This window comes from Mesoplodon bidens (assembly GCF_964165515.1).
Source record: "Mesoplodon bidens genome assembly, chromosome: 8".
Classification (NCBI taxonomy): Eukaryota; Metazoa; Chordata; class Mammalia; order Artiodactyla; family Ziphiidae; genus Mesoplodon; species Mesoplodon bidens.
This window is the reverse complement of record NC_138165.1, coordinates 35,974,591-35,988,077: the sequence shown is the minus strand read 5'-3', so window position 1 is coordinate 35,988,077 and position 13,487 is coordinate 35,974,591. Positions and strand designations below refer to the sequence as shown.

General features: G+C 35.5%; 1 protein-coding gene across 6 annotated transcripts in view; it reads right to left on the bottom strand.

Annotated features, from left to right (window-relative positions):
• KCNH7 (potassium voltage-gated channel subfamily H member 7) overlaps positions 1-13,487 on the bottom strand; it is a 457,039-nt gene that overhangs the window by 31,939 nt on the left and 411,613 nt on the right. The gene's annotated exons all lie outside the window — the stretch shown is intronic.

Genomic DNA, 13,487 nt, shown 5'->3' with positions numbered 1-13,487 from the left:
CTTAGCTATTTTGGGTGGCATATAGAAATTTTAATTCTCAGATTGACTTTCCTCTGTCAGTAAAAATGGATCCATTTAAATATGCTTTGGAGTAGAGGGAGAAGGCATTATATAGTGCCTAAAAATGTAATTTTAGAATTTCCTACCTTTTTGGGTCAACCTTCTTATTGCTGTCCACTATAGCTAAAAGTAATAATAAATTATTTGTGCAGATAATTCAAATGCATGTGGCCCATAGAGAAACTTCAAATTAGATCATATTTGAGTTAACTTACAATTTTTACTATGTTAAATATTAAAGTAACTACAGGGATCCTGCATCTGCAGGACCACTGTGTGATGCAATTGGTCAGACTGATTGTGATGAGATACAAAAGGATCAATGAGAGACCTGAAACACAACAGCCGCTGTTTCCAGTCTTATTTCCTTCATTGTAGAGTCACCCACAGAAATGGGTCAAGGGTGCTTTAGAAGAAAAGCCACAGAATATGAGTTCTTGTCATGAATTTGCCACAGGCTGATGCTTGTGCAAGTCACTTCATCCATCTGTGTTTCTTTGCCAGAGAATAAGAGCCTTTGCAATATTGGAATTTGTCATAAGTTACCAATAAATAGTGTGCTGATTGTAGGACCCTGCTCATCCAGCTCCAAACAGCTGTAGAAACTCAGACTTTTATCTTAAAATTCCTGTATTACCTGGCTTAGACTCCCAAAAAAGGAGCTCTCCTCTGAGTTCCTAGGCACTCATCTGAAACCTCTCCCCTTAACCATAACCTTCAGGCTTCACCTCCATGACTGGACACCAGTCCAATTGTCTGCTTAGACTGGAGACCTCTCCAGAAGGATAACTTGTCTTTGCCCATTTCTGCCTTTGGAGTTGGAGACTCTTTTCCCACGCTTTGCTGGGATCACAAACAACCCAGCTCCTCTCATGGAAGCAACCCTCTAGTTTGCTGATCCTTCTACCTGTCTAAACTAATCACATTCAATTCTTTGGCACGTGATGCTAGACTAGAGTTAAGCTAGGCTTGGACACTGTCTTCTGAAATAGGGCCACTTTATTTGGAGGTGCTATGGTAGGAACAAACCCCAGTTCACTGGCTTCTTTGCATACGATTTACTTTTCCTGCCTGAAGCCCACTATTGTGGTCTCAGTGTAACTCTCAGATGTCCCCATACAGACAAAAACATAAAGAACATTAGCCCAAGTAACAGATATGCCTATTTTTCTCTTAGGGTTTATCTATAAAGACATTTTATGTTTCACATAAATGGAGATATTGCTACCGTTATAGTAGTTGGAATGAGAATACTGAGCTTACAGATGCTATTTCTGTCATTTTCCTGAAGTTTCTCAATTATACTTTCTGAATATAGCCTGGTTATAGAAGGAAAAATTGTGCACGTGTGCATATGTGTGTGTGTGTGTCTGTATGCATGCTTTGAATTGGAAGATGCAGATGAGATGATGAGATAGAGGTAAGGGTTATTCACTTCTCTGGGTGCGATATGAGCTATGGAATCAGATAGGCATGAGCTGAAGTCCTAGTTCCATCCCTTACTAGCTGTGACTTTTGTCAAGTCAATTAAATTTTCTTGAGATTCAGTTTCCTTTATTGTAAAAATAATGTCTACCTCACAGGGTTGTGCCCACAATTAAATGTCATAATGAATGTAAATCATCCTGTGCATTGTAGATGTTCAGTGGAAAGTTTACCTCTAGCTTTTTCTGCTTTTTTTTTTTTTCTCACACATACTTATTTTTCCTAAAGAACTGTTACATCCTCTTTGCTAGAAATTGAGAGATACATGTCCCATGTGTTCTTCTCGTTGGTCTCTTTGGTGAGTAGGAAATTCACCACTAAATTTTGTGTTCCATTGCCTCAAGAGAGTTTAAGAATTCTTTTTCCTATCATCTCTCTAACTTTTGTTTCCTGTTTCTGACTTGTGTTAAATATTTTGGCTTACTTTCACTTAGGTTTTCACTGTGAATTGTCTTAAATCCTTTTTGAGAGTGGTCAGTTACTAAATCAATGTACAAATATGTTCTTGGAATTCCAATATTCTTAGAATCACCCACAAAACCTTAGGAGCACTTGAGAAAGTTTTTCAACATCATTCTCTTCTCAAGTGTCTTTACTATATGTTGTCAGCCCCTAACCTCAACCTATTAGGAGTGGCAATCACTGGAGAGAATAACCTCTAGTAGGAGGTACCATAGAGTTCCATGGAGAGGACTTTGTTTGCATGGGGGGAGGATACACAGATCTTAGCATGAAGGACTTGTCTAGGTTAAGTAATTCTCCTGTGTTAGCCCTTAACTGACATTCTTAATTTTCTTAAGTCATTTACATAGATCACTCAGGTAAAACTCAATAGAAGTTAAGATTTAATAATTGAATCTCTTCCTAGCCCAGAGGTTTGGATGTCTAAAATAAGTTAGCAGCATCGGAATTTGGCTTATGCCTAAGTAAAGGGATTTTAAAGTAGGAATTATAAGAGAGGGAGCTGTATTGGAACAGAGGTAGAAGAACATTGAAAAGAGTGGGAAGAAAGGATAAGTTTAAATGGATATTTATCCAAGGCACCCCTTTCCATTGGGCCCAGCCATTTCACCTTTCTTGCTTCCAATGGATAATCCTTTTTTTTTTTGTCAGGTTTGGTTCCTCTGCTAAATTACCTAACTTGGAACTTCCTCATTCAGCACTCAGATAGTGGCATTTTACCAGGCCTAGCAGATCTGTCTAAAAGACTATCTATGCCAAGTACACAAGTACAAACCAGGACACAAGCTGGTTTAATGATTATTATAGTCATGTTGCTACCCTCTATACAACCTTCTTGTCTGTCAAGCTCTGGAGCTGCTGTGAGGGTACTTAACACCTTTCACTGTGCATCTGGAGCCATTGTTTTATGGAGTTAGCCTGTTTTCAAAGACTAAGGAGCATCACCCAGAATCAGTTTCATGGCCTGCAGCTTGGAAAAGCAGTCCTTATTCTTTTAGCAAATATTTATTAAGTATCTACTATATACTAAGCAGTGTGCTAGGCATAAGAGCATAACAATGAATAAAACATGTTCTGAAAATATCCCTGGTCCTCAAGCCTCTAAATGCTCAGATTAAAAAAAATTATAGGGTTAATCATGATTTCCCACATTTTCAGGCCAAATCTGGACATTTATAATGCACATTTACAATACTAATTGTTGTTCAAAGGAACCCTCAAGGGAACAGTTAATTTAAGGTGAGTAAAGAGCTGTAATTTCACTTTTCTAAAGTTTCTGAAAGTTCCAGAACATTTTTTCAAGGCTGATAAAAATTCCATATCTTAATTATGATATAAAGTCACTTGAATATTTTATAAATGTAAGATTAACTTCCCTTTACTTGAATTTAGGTAGACAAAACTCTGTGGAACTCTCAAATTATGTAAGACAAATGAGACGTTTGTTCTTTTAAGTGAGTATGAAGTGCTTTCTGTGATTATTAAAAGAAATCAATCCCATAACTTACCATTAGAGAGCCCAAAGCTTAGGGACATTCAAACAAGAACCACCCAACAACCACAAAACAAGACAGAAGTATTAAATCAAAGTAAAACTGAAGAAATTATACAAAGAGAGAGCAAAAATGGAAATAACTATGCCATAGAAAACATCTATCAAACCCTATTATTCCTTCCTCAAATTTAAGATACAAGATTCAGTGTTTGCTGTTTCTTAGCCTGGATCACAAAACACTCTCTTTTGGTGGTATGTACACTTTCTAGGTTATGTTGGAAGAGCATCAACAATTGAGTTTTTACCAAAAAAACACCCCCTTCCATAGTGTTTTGAAGTTTTATACTTGCTTTTGAAAAAAAATCAAAATATATTATCTAATAGATGCCCCTTATCTAGATAGTATTGGAAAGTTGACCTATGGTGTAATGAATGGTTTCTGGTTTGTTTCACTTAGCACAGCTGCAGAGGGGGACATTCCTAAAGAGAGGCTAAAAAGGGCACATTGAGAAAGACAATCTGAGTGTGGCAAATGGTTCCCCTAAATAGCAAAATAATCATAGAAACAACTTTGGTAACTGTGATAACTGACAATAGGAAATTTTCTGGGGAAATTCATTGGGTCATTAAATACATGTAAATCTTGACAAATTAAGGTTAATCAAAACAGAAATTAACATTCCTTATGAAACACTAAACCTCAAGCATGATTATTAAGTAGATTATGCAAGAAATATATCAAATCTTAAATTTCTGCCCTAGAGTACAACCTTAATATTTTATAGCATTTTTGATTCTAATAGAATTATTGCTTGCTATGTGAACACTCTAGGCTTGATAAATCTTTAGCACTTAAAATGTACTGAACCTTGCTTTTTGTTGTTTCTATAAGTTAATATTCTTCTTTAATGGATTCCATAATTTTGAGGTCATCCCAGATTATATTATTTCTATGATTATGGTTTATCATTAAGTGATAGGAAGCAGATATTTTTCATATTTCCTTGGCGATTACACATTTAACCAGTAATCAAGATAGGTAGATTCTTTTGGTAGTTTAAAACATATAAATATATATAGCCCTGGTCTGAAGCTCAAATTGCTTTTTCATCTACTTTCTTATTTTACTTTCATGTGGCTTATTATTTTATTGCATAGGGCCATCATATCTGGCCAGATTGCTGGCAAAGCAGGGTATTGTAGGATCCATGACTAAGGGCTTTGATAAGACTTGGGAAAATTAACTAATTTTCTACATGCAACTTTTCAACATATATCATATGGTTACATAATTTAGGAAAAAAACATGAGAGAACAAAATCTTACTGCACATAGACACGGAAAACAATGTCATAAATCCTCAACAAGTTCTGGTGCAAGTAAAGTTTCCTTGAGAAATGAAACAGAGTCCTCCCTCCTGCATCTTCCCCCACCCCTGCAGTTCCCATCCCCAGTTAACAGCATAACTATGAGATGTTCCTTTGCTTTCAGAAGGACACTCAAAGTTTAACCTGGCCCCAATTAAGTCGGGGCCTAGGATGAGTTGGAGTGTGGGTGATGATGTGTAGGCAGGGGGGATTTATTACTTTTGCATACATATTCTTGCTACTCCAACTCTGGAGTCCTTCTGCTATATCAGCAAAAACCTGACTTAAAAGGGTGCATTAGGATTTCTGAAATACGGCCGCAGGGGAAAACCTTGGAACTCACTAGGGTTTCTAAAGGTAACAGGAGGGATCAGCATCCTGAGAAGCAATTTCAGGACCTTCCCCTCAACTGCCCAGTTACTTGAGAGAGGGAATGAAGGAGGGGATGGACAGAATTTAACCACAGTGGATGAATGGACTTTTTTTGCAAATACTTTTTTACAAGTGGATTGATTGTAGATGATCTGAGCTTGCTTACAAAGTAGGGAAAAGGGAGGTGCAATCTGCCAGGTGATGAAAAGAGTGATTTAAGTACAACTTCACACTTGATATACCATTTTGAACTTGGACCTAGTTGTATATTTCAGAGAAATTTCTCATGTATAATATTTTAAAATCAAATCTTTTGATTCATCAACTTTATATAAGGAATATAGAATGGTGATTTCCCCATTTTTCATGTGAAAGCTGAAGTATAAGTGCATTAAGGGATTTTATTTGTGGAAGAATTGACTCCAAACTTACTCCAGGATTCTTTCAACTATTGTGACTTGCCATAACTGTTCATCAGATTGGATTTCAAAAGTTGTTACTAGTATGATGAAATACAAAATGTTTCCAACTCATTTTATTTATTGGTTTATCAGTAAGTAAGAAAGAATAAAAATGTAGCATAAATGCCATTTTCTTTTTGTACCAGTTAGGGAATTTGTTCCTCAGAAAGATTAAGGCTAGACAGCAATTCAATTGCTTTCCAAGGAAACTGATGGTTGTATCAGCAATTATATAACTTTTGCAAAATAACAGAAGCTGTCAAAATAGTAGAAGTTCTCTTCCTCCACCTATTAGATTCCACTTCTGTAAAATATGTTGATTCTCATTACCCAACACTCTGAATGTTACATATTGTTGTGTCCCTACACATTTCTACTTCTACCAGTTGAGTTACAAACCAGCTGCTTATGTTCTGAGACCTATTTATGTCAGCTGTACTTGTTCATGAAATTATGTAATTCAATCGTACTACACATAAAAAATGAAATAAATATGTGTAAAGAAAGAGAGCAGGGTTGCCCCATCCCCATGAAAATAAAGCTAAATGCTTTGGAAAACCTTTATAGGGGCCTCCCTGGTGGCGCAGTGGTTGAGAGTCCGCCTGCCGATGCAGGGGATACGGGTTCGTGCCCCGGTCTGGGAGGATCCCATATGCCGCGGAGCGGCTGGGCCCGTGAGCCATGGCCGCTGGGCCTGCGCATCCGGAGCCTGTGCTCCGCAGCGGGAGAGGCCACAACAGTGAGAGGCCCGCATACCGCCAAAAAGAAAAAAAAAAAAAAAAAAACCTTTATAAAGGTGACTCATTTTAAACAAATGCAACCATAGATAATTTTTGCACTACATGTGAGTGTTTAAATATTTATAATAGTAGAAAAGTTTATATAGTCCCTTAACTCTGACTGTAATCCAAAAAACAAGAAAAAAATTATTAAAATGTGACTAAAAAAATCAGAAGTATGTGAAAATTAAGAACCACACTCTATGATAACCTTTGGATCCAAAAAGAAATAATTTACAAAGCAACAGAAGGAGAACATTTCATGTCAAAACCCATGGAACCACAGAAAAACTTGCTTTGAAAGGAAAATATATAGTCTTAATGTCTTAGATATTACAGAAGGAAAGACTCAAACAATAAAAAAACCTTAAAACAACTGTTAAGAATAATAGGACAATACAAAGAAATAAAAAAGAGGGTAATGAAGGCAAATTCTGAAAACGAAAAGAATAGTAGCATAGCAAGAATAAATTAATCCAAAGGCTAATTCCTTGAAAAAGATCTAGTGAAATAAATGAATCTTTCAAAGGCCTGCTACAGGAAAGAACAAAAATATACAAATTTAGCAATGATAAGACAGATGTACCTACTTATACAGAAAAGACTGAATAAATGAATTAAAAGAGAATCCTACAAGCAACTTTGTAAAAACTTTGAAAGCCTAGATTAAATGGATGAATTTTTCATCAAATATGAATCACCAATATTGACTAAGAAAGAAATATAAAAAATAATTACCATAGTAGAGTTAGAATAGTGATTAAAGAACTACCATTAAAACCACCAGGAACACATGGCTTAACAGATGATTTCTTTCTAACATTTAAAGAGCACATAGGGAGACCTTCAAGATGGCGGAAGAGTAAGACGTGGAGATCACCTTCCTCCCCACAAATACATCAGAAGTACATCTAATACGATCCAGCAATCCTACTACTGGACATATACCCTGAGAAAACCATAATTCAAAAGGAGTCATGTACCACAGTGTTCATTGCAGCTCTATTTACAATAGCCAGGACATGAAAGCAACCTAAGTGTCCATTGACAGATGAATGGATAAAGAAGATGTAGCACATATATACAATAGAATATTACTCAGCCATAAAAGGAAACGAAATTGAGTTTTTTGTAGTGAGGTGGATGGACCTAGAGTGTGTCATACAGAGTGAAGTAAGTCAGAAAGAGAAAAACAAATACCATATGCTAACACATATATATGGAATTAAAAAAAAAAGGTTCTGAAGAACCTAGGGGCAGGCCAGGAATAAAGACACAGACGTAGAGAATGGACTTGAGGACACAAGGATGGGGAAGGGTAAGGTGGGATGAAGTGAGAGAGTGGCATGGACATATATACACTACCAAATGTAAAATAGATAGCTAGTGGGAAGCAGCCACATAGCACAGGGAGATCAGCTCGGTGCTTTGTGACCACCTGGAGGGGTGGCATAGGGAGTGTGGGAGGCAGACACAAGAAGGAGGGGATATGGGGGATATATGTATACGTATAGCTGATTCACTTTGTTATACAACAGCAACTAACACAACATTGTAAAGAAATTATACTCCAATAAAGATGTTTTAAAAAAGGGAAAAGTAAATAACAACAAAGTGGATTTAAATAATAAAAAAGAGCTTATAACTATAGATCAACATCACTATAAAATAGTTGCAAAATTCTAAATAATTTGCTAGCTGATAAACTCAACAAAGTATCAAAAAAATCTATGACCAAGTAGGATTTATTTGAGGAATGCAAGGATATTTTTAAAGTATTAGTGTTAATGGTTAAGCTATTTTCATAAAGTCAGCTCTTACTATTTGAAATTTGTTTGGAGAATCTAGTGAACTAATAAAGAAAATAAATAGTATTTTTTAAAAAAGAGAGTGAATTTATCTCTTTTTGTTGCTGATAAAATTGCATACCTAGAACATCCAAGAGTTAATCGAACAAACAAAAAAAGAATGAGGCAAATAATTTGTTAAGGTGGCTATAAGGAAAATAAATAGTTTAACTCTATATTATTTATAAGCAGGTAAAAATGGAAATGTGTAATATATTTCATTTGTTTGACTAAGCTATATAAATTTAAGAATAAATTTAATAACAAAGGTAAGAATTTCTAAGAACATTATAAAATCTTGTTGAAGGAGATGTAATTTTTTAGGATCTAAATCAGTGGCTCTCAATCCTGGCTACATGTTAAGATAGACAAATAAAAATACTGATGCTCTGACTTAGTTATAAGCAATTCTGGTTTAATTGTTGTAGAGTGGGTCTGAAGCAGAAAATTTGTTTAACATATTTCAGATGATTTTAACGTGGGGCAAAGATGAGAATTTAATATTGAAATATCAAAATTATGTAAAAATTAATATAAAATTCATAAAAAGGAAAAGGTTAGCAACAGGAATACAGTCCATTCTCTATCCTTGCTGAGGAATACCGGGAAAGAAAAGTGACCAGCTAATGACAAAGATTAGTGACCTGCTCCTGGCAAGCACACTAAGGGGCAGCTCCTATCTATAGAGTGTTTTTGGCAGGATGTGTCTAGTTTAAATTGCTTATGATAAACAAAACTTTCATCAGTAGATTTTGGGGTTTTTTTACCTTCAACTTAGATCATTTTATTTTACATTATTTAAATCTTGTGTTTGATTAGGATAGTGAACAAGCTGTGACAAAATTCAGTGTATGTTAGATTAACTAAAAATAATGTTGCATAGAAGTTTTGCAGAAGGAATGTTGTCTGGTTTTAACATATACTATCGACAGGGAAATGCAGCATGACCTGGCTGTGAATGGTGTTAATAACCTGTTCAGGTAGAAGTAGGTGTGATAAAGATCCTGCTGCCCAACTTTAAAGAATGAGTTGCCTTTTATCTATCTTCTACCCAGAACTAGACTTTTCTCTACTGTTTCTTCACAGATGATACAGAAGTTGGGAAGTATTCACATCCATCCACTCACCCACCAACAATTTCCCATTAAAGTGAATTCCTGTGTTCATTCCTCACTCATAAGAAATAAATTTCAAAGGCAGCTTGTACTGGAATAAACTGATCTGAGGGCTTGCAAAGCACTCGGTATCTTCTTAAGATCTTGGAGTCTTTAAATTATAGCTCATATTATTTTTACTATTATTGTTATTTTACTTTATTAGTAACTGTTAGGCTAATGTTCTTTCAAAAGCAGATTTGTTTTAATGTCATCAATAGACCTATAGGACATGACTTTCTGGAAAATGTCATGTAAGCTATGTAACTTCCAGACTATAAAATGTGAATGTTTAATGACCAAAAAAGTTTCATTCTGCTTAAGTGTTATGTCATTAATACACAGTTTAAGGACCTCCCATGTTTAATCTGAGACAGAACACATACTAATATGCAAAGAAGGATCTCTATGCTTTACTTATGCCTTATGATTACATATATTCTTGAAATTATTAGTAAACTTTAATATTGGTTACAAGTTCTGATTTTTGTGTGCCAGATTTTACAACCTGATCTTTGGGTTGTCTCAAAAGCCCAACATGGAGTTTGTTGTAAATGAGTTAAAATAGTCATATATTTTATATGGAAGAATAAATACTCTCAAATGCCCCCCAAAATAAGAAAAACAAGATTAGTAAGAGTTGACCTATCTTGTCAGAACTTGAAGTATGGTATAAAGCCACTAAGTATAAATCTTCATTATATTGCCAAAGGAATGGACAAATAGAGCCAATTTGGGAGTAAAGATATGTATTCCAATTATACTTAATAATTTAATGTGTAAATCAGGTGGTATTTAAAATCAACAGAAAAAGTACTATCTTCTATTCATGTGAAGAAAATTACAGAACTACATTTCAAACAGATTCAGAATTTTCTTCCAAATCATATAACAAAACTTAAAACCTAGGAAACTACTTGTACAATCCATAGGTTTAGTGAGACCTTTGTAAAACAGGACAGGATCTCTGAACTATACAAGAAAAGTTGACTAATTGGATGATTAAAAAAAAAAAAAAACTTTACAATTCAAAAGATAGCCTAAACAAAACCAGCATATTGAAAAGATATTAGGAACAAATTGCAATATAGATGACAGATAACGTGTCAATGAACTCTTTGTCTATAAATTATAAAGAGTTCTTTAAAAATGAGAAGAAGGGCTTCCCTGGTGGCTCAGTGGTTGAGAATCTGCCTGCCAATGCGGGGGACACAGGTTCAATCCCTGGTCCGGGAAGATCCCACATGCCGTGGAACAGCTAAGCCTGTGCGCCACAACTACTGACCTTGCGCTCTAGAGCCCGCGAACCACAACTACTGAGTCTGCGTGCCACAACTACTGAAGCCTGTGCGCCTAGAGCCTGTGCTTCGAAACGAGAAGCCTCCGCAATGAGAAGCCCGCGCTCCCCACAACTAGAGAAAGCCCGTGCACAGCAATGAAGACCCAATGAAGCCAAAAATAAACTAAATTAATTAATTTTTTTAAAAATGAGAAGAAAAAAGTAACCAAAAACTATGCAGACATGTTATGAATAAGTAATTCATAGAAAAATACATCTTGATTAACTATTCTTACTTTATTATAATGCTCTGACCTCATTGCTGGTGTTACCTACTGTTAAATATTAAGCACAGCTCCTATATAACGCAGATAAAATCAGAGTTAGAATCTGGGCCAAAGCGCCCATCTTAGAAAACACTACTAAGGCCCGATTTTTCCAGCGTCCACATATTGTGACTCACAGTCAAAACTAGATAATGGCTTGACATGGACCTCTATGATTCCAGTACAATAATTACACCTGTGTGGACTGAGTCTTTGGTTTTCCCTTCCACTATGGTAGGTGTTTCTAACTACTGATTTGTTTCAGTTTCATGTGTATTGTAGAGCACTCTGATCTAAGGAGATGACCAGTAGAGTGGGAAAAATTATCTACAGCACATATGTGAATGATTTAGCATGGCTCCAGAGCACAAAAATGCACTATATGAGGTGCTGGACCCCAAGTGAGGAAGATTCTTATCAGATGGTCCCTAAGATGAGTGTAGAGTTCTGCTGGGGGTAGCCCACTTGACTAATAGGAGCCCAAGATGCAAACTAAAATAGGTTCTTTAGGAATATCTGGCACGAAACAGGCATGATTATATATATTTTTCCATCCACATTCAACTCCATGGATAGCAATGTGTCTAAACCAAGAAAAACAATTAAAATATATATACTTTTCCTGAGTCTGGTGCCTTAAGGCTATATAATCAATTGGATTAGATGAACTACTTGTGCTTATTTTCACCTTTAAAAAATGATTTAAAATATCTGGTATATGGGGTGGAACTTTACATATCCATTTTCAATATAAATCCTCAGGCTATTGGTAATGTCTCAGAAAATTCTTTAACTAAAGTAAATATTGGACTTTTATTTTGGGAGAAATTGTGAATGGTTTGATTTTATTAGGTTTGATAAGTGCTGAGTTCCTCTAATATTTTAATTTAATGGACCTAAATTCATATTTCCAAAGAATATTTTAAAAATGAACTTTGATGTCTCTATTTTTTATTATTGGCTAAACCTGTGTTGAGTATTAATTGACCCTAAACTGAATTGAGCTTGAATTACTCCTGTGCTTCTACTACTCCAGAGAAAGTATTTGGAAACACATCACACTCTTCAGCATAAGAAATTGCACTCGAGTCCTGTTTGAATAGTACAATAATTCTTAAAAGTTGAAAAACAACTTGAGATATCATTTCCACCATCCTACTACTGTGAGAGGAACATTATTAACAAATAGAGACACTGAAGCATAGAAGTGTGTTCATTGCCTCAGCATGGTATTTCTGCAATGACTCTTTTTCATGTGTAAAGCCCCAGACCATGCTGTCATTATTTTTCTTGACTCAGGAATGGCTAAAGATCAGATCCCACTGTTGATGAACTTGCTTTGCTTTAAAACAGCACGGTGTCAGATGTAAATAAGTCTTTCTTGTTGATGGTTCGAGGCCAGGCTGAAGTGACCATCATAATTTTTGAAACGATTGAGCATATACAATTTGTAACCTGAAAATACCAGATGCTTGTCTTAAGCTTGATATTGTTCATGTCAGTGGGCTCCAGATGGTATTTGTTGTGTTCTGTGGCATTTTTGAGACCTTAGGATAAATAGCCTTGGGGAAAAATAGGAAAGACATGTGACTTGCCCTTTCTTAAGCACCTGTGGTTCAGGTGCTGGCTACAGTTGGTAAGTATGTGTGTTAATCGTAGATTTCTTGTGAGTGCAAAGTTTTACTACCTATCCAGTTTTTGCAGAACCAGGCAATTCCTATCAACTAATCAGCATGGAGATGAAAACATTTTTTAAGGTGCATTGTAAACAGCATTACTTTAATTCCACTCCTAAGTAGTAACTAAGTATTTCGTTACGGAAAACTAAAAGATGTCACCAATCCTCGGGGTCATTATCATTTAAATGCAGGTTTTTGCCAATCTCAATGCTCCCTTTTTAAATGGGTAGATTTACTTGTTAGGCCATTTGGACCTAAGTGTAGAGAAGAAGCGTATGTCTTTCAAATTAGGCAATATTTGTAAAGCTTTCTGTACCTTGACTGCTAATTTTGAACCGATGCTTTTTTGTTAAACTATTACTGGTCAAATAAAAAATATCAATCTAAATTGTAGGCTCACCTATGCAAAAATTGTATTATACTGTTGATATCTTTAAACATGAGTGATTTTATTTTCTGCAGACTTCTTGAAAACAGGGTCCCCATTGGAGGGGTGGTCAGACATGACGGGCATCATATTTGTAGTCATGTTATTTTAGCTCTATGATGAACTAGTCAAAGATTTTTCATTGTATTTATCAACTTCAGTATATAAGGGTCATTAGAAAAAGGTAAAGGGGGATAAAAATATTATGGTAGAGACAAGCCATGCTATTTTATAAATTTTGCTTTATATTTCCTATGGGGTTTAATGTCACAAGGATTATTTTATCTGAGTTGC